At 40.1% G+C, this 15,388-nt stretch overlaps 1 long non-coding RNA gene across 3 annotated transcripts in view; it reads right to left on the minus strand.

Moving 5' to 3' along the window:
- Nucleotides 1-15,388, minus strand: part of LOC134515165 (uncharacterized) — a 97,843-nt gene that overhangs the window by 6,277 nt on the left and 76,178 nt on the right. For all 3 annotated transcript variants that reach the window (XR_010070906.1, XR_010070904.1, XR_010070901.1), the window contains 2 exons: nt 5,615-5,775; nt 1,436-1,590 (listed from right to left, as the gene is read on the minus strand). This is a non-coding gene — a long non-coding RNA (uncharacterized LOC134515165). The remainder of the gene's footprint in view (nt 1-1,435; nt 1,591-5,614; nt 5,776-15,388) is intronic.

Below are 15,388 nucleotides of genomic sequence, written 5' to 3' on the forward strand. Positions count from 1 at the left end.
CTGCCCAAATAACCTTTCTCTATAGGGAAATGCTAACATTTAATCCTTTAAATTTAAACCACATGTATTTTGGTCTCATGACTGTACTCCGTATTAACTGCCTTTTGTTATTAATTTGTATCACTAAAAATCTTAATGAAACCAGTTATTTAAATTGGAAATGTTAAGTGCAGGAGACATCTAAAATCCATCTATGAGCTATAATACATCAAAATATTTAAATAGTAACTAAATATTTTACCTAACCATTGTAAACACATTTTCAGAATTAATGACGACACAGATCTGTGTATGTTCAGTGTAAAGCCGTGTCTCAGAAGAGCCGTTCTTTCTAGCCCGTTTCAGGGAACATAAGCAATGGCTTTCGAATGGTTTCTTCCTCTTACTTCATCTTACCCGGAAACAAAAAGTGTCATTTAAGTGCTGTCTACGTGAGACCTCCACCAACAAGAACAAACTATGGGTGGGTTGACCCCATACACTTTTCCTCCTGGTACCCTCTGGAAGAGGCGCTGCCACTGTATATGTTCTTTGCATACGTTGCCATAGGGTGACCACAAATATACAGCTGCCAGTGGAGTAAAAAATATTGGCATTTGGGAAGAATACTCGGGAACTTCATGCTCAAACAACAAGAACCACAGTTAGCATAACGTGTAACCGTTTCCCCAAACTAAATTGTTCCTCAGTAAAATTTAACGCAACTGCTAAAACTAAAAAACGAATAGACAGATTAGCTCTAAAACTGCAATTATATGAAAAACTAGGGGGTGGAAAGACTGTATACAATTTTAAAGTATTTTCTGTAACCTCTGGAAATGAAAGACTTTATTTAATGTTTACGCATGCAATTTAGATAATATTGACATAGTTCTATACTTATAGTCGCTATTTTAATCATACATTTCACATTTCATCATATGGATGTGTTATTTAATACATATGAAACTATAAGCCTTTACGTTGCAGATAAGGGAGTTTAGATACAAGCACATTATCTTTTGAACAGCATTTTTTTAAATATGTATCGCCTCCCAGGTATGAATTCATGCTGCCTTTTTTTTTAAATCTGAATTCTATAGCTAATTCCATAAACTAAATGTTTCACTACCCAGAATACACTTTAGTCCTCTGTACTAAAATTAATAAAAGGAATGTCTTTTCCCAGTCTGGCTGGAGGAACTTAGTGGGGCTGATAAATTATATCAAAAATAACAGTTATCTGAGATGGTTCCAATAACTCAAGACATATTCTGTGGGCTTGGTCACCAATTTCAGGCTGCTTATGCTGTAGCTCTCCAAGGCTTCCCATAATGCGCATTCTTTCCTATTTCACAACCTTTCAATTAATTCCCAATCCATAAACTTTTATCACAGGCCCTGGTATTTGGTAAAAACATTAAAAATCCCATTATGCCCTTCTTAAGGGACAAACCGTTCCCAGTTCTCTGCAGGAGTCTTCCTCCACCTTCATTCAGGCTCAGATTCCCAGTGACCAGTGAAACGAATGACACCAAGAGGCTGTTTCCTGTTTCAAGCAACTACCGCAGCCATGCCTCGGGGGTTCATCCTGAAAGAGACTGATAAAGACTTAAAAAAAAAAAAAAAAAAAAAAAAAGAGTAGACGAAGACAGTTCTTCTGCTTCATTTGCAAATTATAAAAATGAATATTGTACACTACTTAATGAGATTTAGTCAGATTTTATGAATGCTGTGTAAGTCACCCTACATTGTGCCTTTTTCTGTAACAATTTCGTTTTTTAAACTTCTGCAAAAGTAGTCCAAACCCCTATCAATAATAATGCTAGTGACTTATTAAAAAAAGTTCACGGGAAAGTGTTCTCTGTCTATATAATCCTAATTAATGCCTGTGGTTAATTTTATCCCGGATTTGCTACCTTCCAATAGCTTTAATTCTATTTTAACATGGGCTATATATTTTATACATATACAATATATAATTTTTATACGTTACATACAAGGAATTGTTGTCGTTACAAAAGAACAATTCAGTAATGCTCCACCCCACATCGTACAATTCATATATAACTACACTAACTAATATATTCAAGGTTTTTAACTTCCCCCTGGTTCAGTAAACCATCAAAAATGGATCTGATTAACATAGGTTTCTAATTGTGTATGTAATTAATGCAAGTATTTCTCTACTTCCCTCTAGCTGAGTGCCCTGGAACCTGAAATTACCGCTTTCTTCAGTGAAATTAGTTTGCTGCGTCTTGTCCGAAATGGAGGAATGAAGCTTACTTTTGCCAGACTCCCGGCAGTTTTGAACACCAGGCTGCTACATTCCTGACGAGAAGCCCCAGATTTCTGGACGGGCCCTTTCGTGGTGCGTACCCGCAGCGACAGCAGCTCCCAGCTCATGCACAGGTTCATCTCAACCACCATAATTCAAAACAGACTCTTGATGGCATCCCGTTAAACACAATAACTCTGTACTTGTTAGATACAAAATTACTTTCCTGCCTCTATGTCTTGTTAAACTTAAATAAAACACCTCAGATGGAATTGCCTTCACAGCTGTGCTATCTTTAATTTTCTTAAGCATTTGTCAAGGCATGTTATCTTTTACAGCATTTATCTAAAGCAGAAATTTAGATGCCTTAAAGAAGGTACTTAATGCCCTCTGGAACACCCTGGAGTATCCAGGATATCTGCACAGGGCTGGCAGATACAATGCGGGACCTGCAGGAGACCCCCACTTTTGAACTGGCAGTGAGAGGCCAGGTGGGGTCCCCGAGGGGCTCTAAAATGACACGGGAGGTCTATGTTTAGGCACATGTATTTTTTTCTAAAAGTAATAAAATAAAATACTAGAATTCAATTTTTTTAAAGACTAAACGATATTTTATATTGTTTCATTTAACCGAAAACATGAAAAAAATTGTAAAAAACTCCAAAGAAATAATTCTGTCTAAAACTCATACTATACTATATAAAATTTTGGCTAAATCTTATACCTTACTGTATAATAACATTTTGGAGATCATCACCGCTTGTTATCTAGGTCCCATAAAAATCAAGCGCCTAATGAACTGGTCACATTCACAATACTCTGATACATTTTTGCTTCAAATTTTAAAAAACCACCACCTTTTCAAAGTCAAATACTCAAAAAGTCAGAAAACGCTAATACAGCAGTCATGCAAACCCAAGACTACAAGAGTGAAGGTTTTAATTCTAAGTTTATATATCATTTTTTTCTTATTTAGCAACCAAGTGCATGATACTGTTCCCGAGAAAAGCATTGTGACATTCCTAATTAAATAACTTCTTGAAAAAGATATGCCTGCCTACAATACAATTATTTTACACCACTTCATTGTCATTACAACTTCTAAAAACGTAAAATTAATTCCCACTTTAATGTGTTCCTCAGAGCCAAGCCTTGGAAATTGTTCTCCTGTGTTTCCTCGAGCAAACTTCCCTTTGATTCCAGGAACAGTTTTGGTGGAGCATCATATCACAGTAGTAAATACTCCTTCGCGGCAGCACTTCTAGAAATGGCTGAGGAGAAGCTATTTAATGTAAAGGGGCAAAATTGACACACAATGGCTTAAAGTGGCCCTGGATAAATTTAGTCTGAAAGATAGAAAAATATTTACAATCGTCAGGGCTGTGAGGGGTTGGAACAAACTTCCAGTAGGGTATAGAGTGGGCAAGACACCTTCTACGTGGATTTCAACCTTCTACGTGGATTTCATGGTAAGCTTGTTTTTAACAGCCAGAAGACTGGACTCAGTAGACCAGGAGCCCTTCGCAATGAACCAGCAGAGTCTTGGTTCTTTATAACTCAGCCATAGTCTTCTCACTGTGATTATGAGGGGTCAAAAAGAATCTCTTCATATTAAAGGAGGCTGCAGCTAATACCCAGATGAACACTTAAAGGAAAATATAAATATTATAATAGACATTGAAATGATTATATGATTATTTTCTGCGTGAGGCTCATTTATGGAGTATAAAGTGAAATATTACTTTTGGTTATTTCAGTCTACATCCCAAGCAATTCTGCTGATTTCAGTTGCTTCAATGAGATTACTTCAAGTTTGCCTTGAAGTAAATGAGATCTGAATTCAACACCTTAATTCTGTGCTTCCTTTGGGGGAACTAAAGCCAAAAGCCCATCACAAAGATTGATTAATATCACTGATTTTTTTAGTCATGGGGGGTGAGTAAGCAGCGGTGAAGTTGCCACAGAGACCAGTAAAAAGCAGAAGACAGCTTTAACTAGACATTGGCTTGCCTTACCAATCATCTGCCTTTTGTTGCTTATATGTCAGGATTAGATGGTGCACAAAGATTATTAAAAAATGCAGACCAAGCAACTTTCTTTTCATTTTTATTTGGAGTAAAGTATCCGTCAAAAGCTATATTTTAAGCAAACACAATTTTTTTCTTTGTCACAGCCAAATTCTCCAGTGCAGGAATTTACAATATTTTCCTTTTTCCAGAATGACACCTGCTGGTGGGAGAAACATGGACGAATTGCAGATACATTATAGGTTTGATTGTAGCTAACCGGACATATTCTCTGAGCACGCTCATCACCTGTGACCAGGCAAAATATTGAAACTAAAAATTTGGAAATGGTAAAGGTGCTATAAGGAGTATGTTGTAGAAGTAATATAGTTTTCCAACCTGATTTAATATTTGCTTTTAACAAATCACCAAGCTACCTACTACTAAGACAATGCTTCAATGGTGTTTCGGTGTTGGACACTAGCACTGTTTTGTGAAGCCCACAGCATTAATATGTCAGATTGAGGTGAAAGCCAGAAGGAAACCCTCCCTATCCTATGCAAAAAGCTGCTGCGCTGCTTCAAACCCTCGAGTGCAAGAAAAAAAACAGCTACTAATGCAACTATTGTGCTTAACGCCCCAAAAGATTAGCATCTCAAAGAGAAGTACTGTCCACATATCCCTGACCCAATATAGGAGGACATAGCTAGGAGAGATAGAAAACAAGTTGTAACTTTGCCCAAACTGTGACAAATGCTCCTCAATACACCAGGGAGCAGGTGCTCTCTAATGGGCTTCCATATTCATTGCACTTCTGTTGCCTGGGTCTATTGGAGTAGCCTCCCCTCCAGCTAAACTGGAGCCAGACTTGAGCATTTAATGCTTCCAACACATTTGCAGCACTATTTCCAAAAGTGGTTTCCAATGCTAGGAACATCCTCACTGGGAATACACAACTTTATTTCCTTTTTCTGAGATGCCACCTATCCCCTGTCTTCTATAACGGCAAACTAAAGCGTAGGTGCTCAGGACCCCGAAGAAAACCCTGAAGTTGGACTCTGAAATATCTAGAAATGTGAATTATTGAAGCTACTCTAGGATATGTTTGGATACTAACTTGCGGTGATTTTAATAAAACAGATTTTGAGAACTGTATGTTTTAAACTTGACTTATGAAGAAATATTTGTGAAAAAAATGCCCAGTTATAAAGAAAATAGTGTTAGAAAATCAATTCGGAATTATAATTCAAAGAGTTCTTTTGAATTATTTACAAGAGCATAGGCAAATACACACATTCAAACGTGTTCCCCTTAGGTAAATTATTAATATATAGATTTTGCTATGGCATACCTCATTGTAACATCAGAAGGCAAACTTTCTTGTTGAGTACAGAATTAAGTGGCATTAGGCTGCAATTTAGGAGACTTGGCTTCTATTCCTGGATTTGTCACTGGCCTCCTTTATGGCTTTGAGCAGATAATTTCACAACTCTGTTCCTTCAGTTCTCCCATCTGTGAAAAGAAGATAACATTGCGTTATTATGATAGCTAAATGACTGATTTCCAAAGATTGTTTTTATTTTGGTAAATGCAAACACATGAAAAGGCAGTACATTGCTGTAAACTCACTGGTAAATGTAAGACACACGAGACTGTTTCAACAGATAGTTTAGATCTGGAGAGTTTCTTTAAACATATTTCTTGCGAAGCTGATCAAAGCTTCAGTCCTACCTATGGTTGTACATACTTCTGTGTACAGAGTCCTTGTTTGTCACACATATAATTGTGGCTATCAAAAGCTGGAACCTTATCATGACTTGGGTTTATCCTCCTTAGCCCCCCTAACAGAGCAATGACTTCACGAAGAGCCCAGCTACATCCCACTGCCTTCAGAGTGGGACCTCAACCCACGGTAAACCCTTTGCTGAGAACAGCAGCAAGCTGGAAACAGAAAGACTGATTTAATCCCCAAACCAATGATAGCTTGGCCATCCCCACAAGGTCTGAGCTAGCTGAAAAGCAGAGAGGAAGTTGCAGAAAAGATGCTTGTGCAAATATGTTCCTACTTTTTGCTGCTGAAGCCTGAGGAGCTTCACTGAAACAGGTTTTCTAGCTGCTTCCGCTTAGCTCAAGGAGTGTCTCCTTGAGCCCACCATTATCAACAATTGACCGTGACCATCTCAGGTCTCTGCTAGAATCCAGTAAAAAGACACTTATCCCAAAGTGATAGCACTGTTTTTCTTGTCAGATTAGAGGTCAGATTGAGTGTTAGCTCAGGTTACTGCTGACCCTTAAGCAGTCTTTCCAGTTTTTAATGCTATACACGACAAATGAAATGCACGCATGGGATAGAAACAGCTGCGATACAAATAAGCCTCTGCACAACGATAAGAGCTCCGAACTCGGACACATTTTTCTGCTCTCTCAACTCTACCTATTGAACTCACATTGCATGGAATAACCTTGCCGTTGGGATTATACTCTTACCATTCTTTTTTCCCCATTCTTTTTATTTCACCTTGGACATTCTTAACGTCAACCTTTTAAGCCTTGCTTACCAAATCGTGAGATATCCATGATTGCCATAGACCCGGCCCACTTCTCACTAGGCAGCTACTAGGAAACTGGTTTGGATCCCAGCACTGCAGCTACAATGTTTTCAAGCTCTCTCACCGCTTCTGGTAATGTGTTACCAGGATCATTTCCCGTAGAAGTCCTCCCATCCCTTCCCCCACCGAACAGCACATGCCCCATGACGAGCTCATACAACTCCCTTAGTGACGAAACCACGCTATGTCCGAAAAGCTTCTCCTCGAAGGCGTTCTGGCTTCAGCTGACCTCCTCAGGGGAAGCCTAGGGCTCTGCAAAAGTGATCTTTAACATCAAAGTCAAGCATTACTTTAAACTGATCCACATAGAACAAGAAAAAAACATATATCATGCCACGGTTTAATTTTCTCACTAGTTTTGCATGCGTAGCTTCTCCCCTGCCTGATGGAGATGCTTTTCTTCCTGCTGTAACCAGCTTCCTCCAGCTTTCGTCAGTTCTGTACTTCAAAGATTATTTTCTTTCCCCAAAAAATACATCCTTACCTTTCTCTCTTTTGCCTCAAGGCTTCTTGTTTGTCTGACCCACATGATTTCTGTATTTCTAAGGGACTTTATCAGCATGTACCATTTCGCTGCCTCTCTCAGAGAAATTCCTCTCCTTCCAACCATACTCCTTTGCAGCCCAGCCGGAGGGAACTGCTTATCTCCAGGGCTCACTAACTTTTTTGGGCTGCATGGACACCGTGTAGACGCTTCTCAGTGACCAAGTGCTTGTCCCACAAGGATGAATACGAGGGAGATATTATGTTTTTTGGATGTCATCTACCCTATATTGGCCCAAAGAGGTCTGGAAAGCCCAGGATTGCAACAGGGAAAGTGTGCCCATTTCTTGAGAGAGCTAAAGGCTGGTGAGTGCTAGAAGTCCCTGGTGTGCAAGAGGAGCACACGCAGGGGCAACACTGGGAAGTGAAATGCTGTGTAGGGAAGCAGAGCTCCCGGAAACCTGAACAAACCCATCTGTCTGCACTTCTGCTTGTAGGACAGGATCTGAACGCAGCCACAAGTACGTGCTACCCTCACTGCACTTGAGGAAAGTTCACTGTGCTCTTTCCTGGGCAGACAGTCTCCCTGCCTGGACCACGGGGCAGGAGAGGAGGTATACACTGCTCCTTCCTTCCCTTTAGGAATTGTTAGTGCTATACAGGAGTTTGACCCCAAAACGCGATACAGATCCAGAACCACAATATTTCCCCTGCATAGAGGAAGTAAGAAGGTTCCTGAGTGGCGCATATTTTTGTGTTTCTACTTTTTGCACTGTCTTTTTTTTTCCCTTCTACGCTGTCTCCCTTTCTCCGAGTTGTTTGTCATTTTACAATCCTACCCCAAACACCAGAGCAACAGTTAGGCTTTTTCATCTAAAAACACATACTTTCAGCCAAAATGTTGTATATTTTAAACTCTGGCAAGAGCAAAACAAGACAGAATCCACACTGTGTGTGCCTTCTGCATCTGCACAGGACTGCTAAGCACTGCAGACTGCACACAATGTAATGTCAGTCCATGGCAAAATAAAAACAAACCATAACTACCTGACCCGAAGTAGCAGGTAAACTTGATTAGGGAACTGCTACTTCACTCCTCTTCTCCTCCTCATCTCCCCGCTACTTCCGCATTTGTCTCCTCCTTCTCAGAGAAAAAGATTCCCTGGTGACATATCAAATATGTTGCTGTACCATAGCAAATTCTTCACTGGGATCCAGAAAGGTTAGATTTTACAAGATGCCATTTCCCCAGCAAACCAAAGTGGCAGATTTGCATAGCATGTTCAAGAGGAGCAAGGAGGGTGTTCAAAATTAATGATTTAATTTTTTTTTCTATTTACTATAAAGAAATTTCTTTCCTTCAAGATCTGTTCTAAAGCTTTGCAGCCCCGAGGTCAGACTAATAGGCCTGCTCTCATCCACGCGACTCTGTTCTCCCTTCTCACCCAGAGAAACTGTGTTCTTGTCAGTGGTCCCTTTTCCACTTATGAGACATTCACACATGTGGTTTCACATACCTGTTCTGCCTGAATTCTGGAACAACAGTTATCCCACTCCCCTGACTGGAGCCCATTAATTGTCCTGAGCTTTGTTGCCCCGTTGGTTGGTTAACTGCCATCTCCATACCCTCAGTAAGCCTCCAGACTTTGCCCTGGTGCTAGATCATCATCAGATTATCCAACACAGATTATAGTTCACCTTCACGGCACAGAAGCCTTTCTCTTTCCCACGTTTTTTCCAGATGAAGAACTTTTTGGTACTTCTCTCAAGCTCCTTTCATTTGCTTTTACTTTATTCCTACATATCCTGCCTTCTGAGACACAACTGTCTTTGCTGACCTCTCTTTTTCCTCTGTCCTTGCATTACCTACCAAAATCTTTTTTGTGATGATTACCCATCAAATTAGACACAGTACCTTTCCCGACTATTTTTTTTGTCTGTTTGGGATATAAGTTCTAGGTAGTTTCCACATCTGAAACTTTAACAACTCTACACCTCCTCCACATTTCAACCCCTTGGCTCCTCAATCCAGATGACTTCAGTAATTAATTCATATAGTTTACCAAAATTTTCCTCTTCAAAATCAGGAACCTTAACGATGGTCCTGCTTCTATTTATTCTTCTATTTAGTGCAAACACAGTAGACTTGTGAGTACTTGTTTCAAAGCTTCTTTTCTTTTTATTCTTCCACTGAAGCCCTGGTGCTCATCAAAATTAAGTCTAAAATGGAATCGTTGAGAAGTCATTTGGTGAAGAAGTAGTTCATCTACCATCATTATAGGTACATTGAGAAATAGGTCCCTACTTCTGCACGCCTGCCTCCAACCTACATCTAGGAAGCCTAAGTCTCCCATAAAGGCACAATTTCCAGTCGTTATTTATTTCTCTAATTATATTACAGAGATCTCTGTTCATGTCTAGACGATAAAGATGAACTAAGGGCTACAGCAGCCATCCGGAGCGATCTCTACAGGTTCTCTTATAACTAACTTTTCCCAAAGTAATTACGACACAGACAAATTTTGCATTAGGCCAGCAATAAATACTAGTAATCACTTTTTTTCTGAAGGAGAATTTATGACACACTGGGTTTTTTGAGAAAGCCAGTATACAATATTTCCAGCTCACTCCCAAAGCAATTGCATCACTGGACAGCACAAACCCCAGGGCTGCTGGACTCCTGGCTGCCCTAACACCTCAGAAAAAGCAGCTGCCTGTGAATCAGGAAGCCTTGGGGCTGCGTAGCCTGAAGGGGCAGCAGCCTGAGGACTCAGGAGGCTTGGGGAGGGGGGACCAGAAAGGTCTTATCCTCCACCAGTCTGGCAGGAGGAAGCCAGAGAGCTGCTAGCCCACTGCACGGACAAGGTGGGAGCTGGCTATGCTGGGGCAGGGGGAGACTTGGGCAGGGGGAACCAGAATTTACTCCCTTCTGCTTTTGGTGATGTAACTTTTGTCCACCTTAAGAAGTGACTTTACCCACTTCATTGTTTACCACCACACCAGTGGTCTGACCAGCCCAGCGGAGACCCAAGGGGTGGCTGGTGGGGGCGGTGGGGACAGGGCAGCAGCCCCCCAGCTCAGCTCCCTCTGGGGCTTCAGTAGAGCTGATGCACCCCAGGGACACAAGTGGCATTTTCCAACTGATCATGGCCCCATCCGAAAACTTTTGATGAGCTCTGGTCTGCAGCACGCTACCAGCTCCAGTTACCAACAAAATCTTAAGCATTAAAAATGTGAAGCAAGCCCAGCATTTCAGCCACCAAATGAGTAATACCTCTGAAGCAGACTCAACAAGAAGCTTGTGGGAATTTTTGTCTAGCATTATTTACTACTACAAATTACTTACCAGATCTAGCCTGTTCAGGCTGCTGCGCTTGTTACACTAACAGAAAAAAAGCTGAATTCTGGGAGTCTTTTTTCGTTGTGGTGTAGTCTCACTCACTTTCACTAACACGATACGAAAACGATGCCTGGGATTACAATAGCGTGATGGAAACTTTCTACTACACTTCAGTGAACCTTAAGGGAAAACACGTACATATGCGCTATGGATATTATGTGCATTTCCAGGAACCTTGTCAAAATTGATCACATGAAAAAAAACAAGACAATTAGGAAGAAAACTGCTTCATCAACTTCTTACATTACTCGCACCACAGGCCAGATGTAAGATCAAAACCAAAATGGCAATTTTCAAAAGCCTTTTGAAAATTTGGCTGGATTTCCTATCTCGTCACCTTCAAAAGTCACACAGAGAATGATCAGTCCGTGATCTTTTGAGAAGCAAAACACCACCTAAAGTAGGGATGTGGTTCAGGATTAGGTCCAAACACTGAATTACTTAATTCAAGAACAAACCACATTCTACTTTGCTTATGCATCTGCAAACAGAATAGGATATGATGAAACAGAAAACTCTCCTTGTGGTTTTGTGTATATCATCCTTGCCACTTTCATAATTAGAGGACATAGGCTACCATTAAAGTCAATTGCAAAGTTCCCATTGACTTCAGTAGATGTAAACCAGGCATTAATATTATGCTTTTCAGTTTTCTTGAGGTTTAAACACCTCATAAAATAAATTTACAGATGAACTAGTAAATGTACACTTACAAAGAAACCTCCTAAGGAGTCCCTGAAGCCATATTTTTAAATAGTGCTGTTCATTCAGTTTATATCAGACAGATTAAGGGACTGTCAAACAAGGGTGCACAGATCAAGAACGGCAATAAGAAATGCTGAAAATATATTCCAGAAATAAAATTCCAAAAATATCATTTGACAGAGTTGACAAAACAGACTTAGAAGAGGGGTTTATATTATGCGACATATTTCACAAGCTCAGAAAACCCTATCTATTTATTTATCTGCCTATCCATTTCAGTGATCGGTAAATGAAAACATGTACAGTATATGCAGCAAGTTTTTTTTTCCAGGAACCCTTTCAAAACCACTCACATAAAAATGCAAGAAAAGCTAATTGAGAAAGAGAGAAAGAGTGAGGGGGGAGGGAGATTTTAACCGATGAGAAGTCAGAAATACTACCGTCCGGAGCTGACATTTTCTTCTATAGAGCTATGTGCCCATTGGGCATAATTTTTGATCTCACAGACTTTCCACATGTAAAACTCCAATTGACTTCAGTGCAAATGAATGAACTGCAGGATCTAATTAAGCCTGCTGAGGTTTGAAAAACAATCTCATATGCTGCCTGAACATTTCCATGAATTTCAGAGATTTTCAAGATAGTTTGCCTAATTCATTGCCAAATAATCATTTATAAATTATAAGTATAATGTGTAAATATAAATAGAAGGTGAACATTAGATGATAAACAGATATAAGGAACTAACAATTACCTAACCTGACTAGATGAAGACTTTATTAAATGGAACGTCATACCTGACATTACCAAAGAAAAGAGTTGTGATTGATGGATGACATTTGCACAATCATCTTGTTCCAGATACTGCTGGCACAAGCAGAAAGGCTCTTTTGGCAACTAATAACCACTTGGGAAGTGTTTGCCCATTACCACACAGGAGCACAGTAGTAGAGGCAAGGATACTGTCCAGCCTCCAGAGCAGAATTCAACTACCTTAACCTAGAGACCTTGTTTTCTTTTTCTACCATGCCCTGCTTCATTCAGAAAATACCTTGCACCTCCTCAACAAGTGAGCTAGAGTTCTGCAGTTACCATCCACCAGTTTTCCTCATTGCTGCTTCATCTCCGGAGCAGATCCATGCTAGATACAGGGATGAAGCCATATGAGAAAAAAACCAGTGCAATCACAAAACTAGAGTCAGCGTTTCAGTGCAAACATATGTTGGAAGCATACATAGGCTGCAGAGATCATTCTGTTATTCTTAATTTTAGGATACTTGTCCACGTAGCTTGAATATTATCTTAATGAGGTGTTTTGCATATACTTGGTTTTAAAAACAAACTAATAAAGACTATTTCCACTATGTGCATCATACCCACAGAGACCCATCAACTAGGACGGTGCCTTCAGGCCCACACAGACCAATAGAGAAAAGGTCAGCAAAGAATCACAGAATCGTGGACTAACTTAGGTTGGGAAGGACCTCAGCAGGTCGTGTGGTCCCACCCCCTGCTCAAAGCAGGACTAATTCCAACAGTAGATGTGGTTGCTCAGGGCCTTGTTGAGGTTGTCCAACTCCCTATGTGTATTCAGGCTAGCAGCAAAGAGAAACTATGCTGGAGGCTTGCCAAAAGCACACGAATGATAAAATTTGGGAGCCCCGAGTTGCACTCCAGCTCGGGAGGGACAGTTTCCCTACTCTTGGTTCCACTGCATAGCATTGCGGCGGCTCAAAGTAACGCCCGGGGACAATACTACAGAGGTTGCCTCCGGTTTGGCCTCTGGTGCACCCAGCTAGTGACTGCTCAGTCATTCTGTGAGGACGGTGTATGGAAAGTCTGATTACGGGAAGGAGCTGTGCGAGGCGGAGAAGATGAAATCTCTGGAAATATTTGCTGTTGGGTTTTAGTAAATCTCTATGGAATATTTGGTAACTGTGTTTTTTTCCACGTCTTGAAACAGTCCACCAAATTGGAAAGGCTTTGTGAGGATGGCAAAAGGCACATACCTGATTCAAAGGCAGAGAAAGGTCTGCCTTTGCTCCAAAACCTTTTAAAATACAGGGGTCAGATTTTTTTTTTTTACTTAAGCAGAAGAATGTGGGGTTTTACCAGCTGCCTTCTTATAAATAGTTCAAACACTTTCAATTAAAAAATTTAGGAAAAAAAAAAAAAACTAAAGACTGACATTGAATAAAATAAATTTAGCCTAAATACATTAAGTTCACCAAAGCTCTGAAAAAAAAAAAAAAACTGAAAACAGAATCTTATAACAGGAAGCATCAGAAAACCTTCATCATGGGCAGAGCTGCCCGTCCTGCCTGTAATATTGTGTGTTAAGCACTTTGGAATCTTTAGAAGTGAACAGAACCACATAACTGAAGCTGCTGGACTGCATTTCTGTGCTCCCCATTTCGGCTGCAGTATCTTACTGTTAATTATTGTTATAAACGGCAGCTGGCTGGTGGGAGCACCAGTCAAGCATGTTTTCCTCTGGAACTAAACTCCAGGAAAAGAAAAAATCCTGAATATGCATTGCATCAGGATTAAAGACAAATTTTGAAGTTTGCTTCCAGAGAAAATGCTGGTGCATTCAAACCCTATTAATGTACAGGGGAGGGAGTGCCAAAGGACGAGAGCACTCCACAAATACAGCTGCAATTCCATGAAGTCAGAGCAAGCAGCTCCTTGCCCACAAGATGAGGTAAGTAAGGGATGTAGTGTGACAACCCACATAACACAAACGGATCTTGCAGCTCTAACTATCCAGGCCATGAGGCCCCAAAACTAACAATATTAAACATATCGTACGTATAGCTTTTGTGTTTGGCTTGGATTTTATTTGTGGACTTTATCTGACAGTTCTAGGTCCTGATTTTTTTAAAGTATTCTCTCTACTGTCGTTATTATTAAGGGGTTGTTTTTTTCTGAGCTTCCAGTATGCAACATCACTAGCTGGTACGGGATCCCTGATGAACTCTCCATCCTGTTGCACTCAGCAGAAAGTTTGCTACTGATTTCAGAGGAGCAAGATTTTCACCCCACAGGAAATCAAGGTAAGTGGGAAATAATACTAATTTCATGCAATTAAACAGTAAAGCTCACACGTTTTCAGGATCTCGGTCCACAGACATTTCCTTTTTCTGTCAGAAAAATACAGTCGGGAGGATATGTAACATAAAGTACAAAAAAGGTGCTGTAACACAGAGTGAGACAAGGGGGCCAAAGCTGTAAATTCCTTCCATCGACATGGTAATCTGTATTTGTAAAAGGCCAATATTGAGCAGGCAGTGAAAACAGAAATGCATAACCACATCACATCATTCCACTGCCAGAAACATTCATACTAATTTCCACCATCAAACACCCAGTATGATTACTTTAAGGCTTTTTTAACCAATCCTACTTATAAAAACAAAATCCTCAAGATGGTATAACTTCACATTTTCATATTCTGTAACATGAATATACATCAAATTGGCACCAATCTGTACCTTGTGTACAAGCCTCCTTCAGGGTCGTTAACACGGAATCAACTCCTTGCATTAAGTAAACACTTCTTTTTCTTGGTTTTTATGTTAAAAATTGAGAATTAATCTTGCAAGTCATTTTGAACCAGCAAAACAGGGTTGACAAAGCAAGCACTGTAGTCTGATATCTTTTATTAGGCCAACTTAGAGTTCAAAAATATGCAAGCCTTCTTGACCACACACAAGTTCATGTATGCAGAACTCCAGGCTGGACCCATAAAATGTATTAAACTACTTGCTTTGTCACTACATATATATATAGAGTATATACGTATATAATGCATATGCAAACACATTTGAAAGGCTTCAGAATAAACTGTTCATTGATACAGCTTTAAAATAACAACTCTGAAGGACTTCTGTGGGTTGGCATGTAATCTTGCTATATGTGACTGGGT

Source organism: Chroicocephalus ridibundus, chromosome 1 (genome assembly GCF_963924245.1).
Source record: "Chroicocephalus ridibundus chromosome 1, bChrRid1.1, whole genome shotgun sequence".
In the NCBI taxonomy this organism is placed as follows: Eukaryota; Metazoa; Chordata; class Aves; order Charadriiformes; family Laridae; genus Chroicocephalus; species Chroicocephalus ridibundus.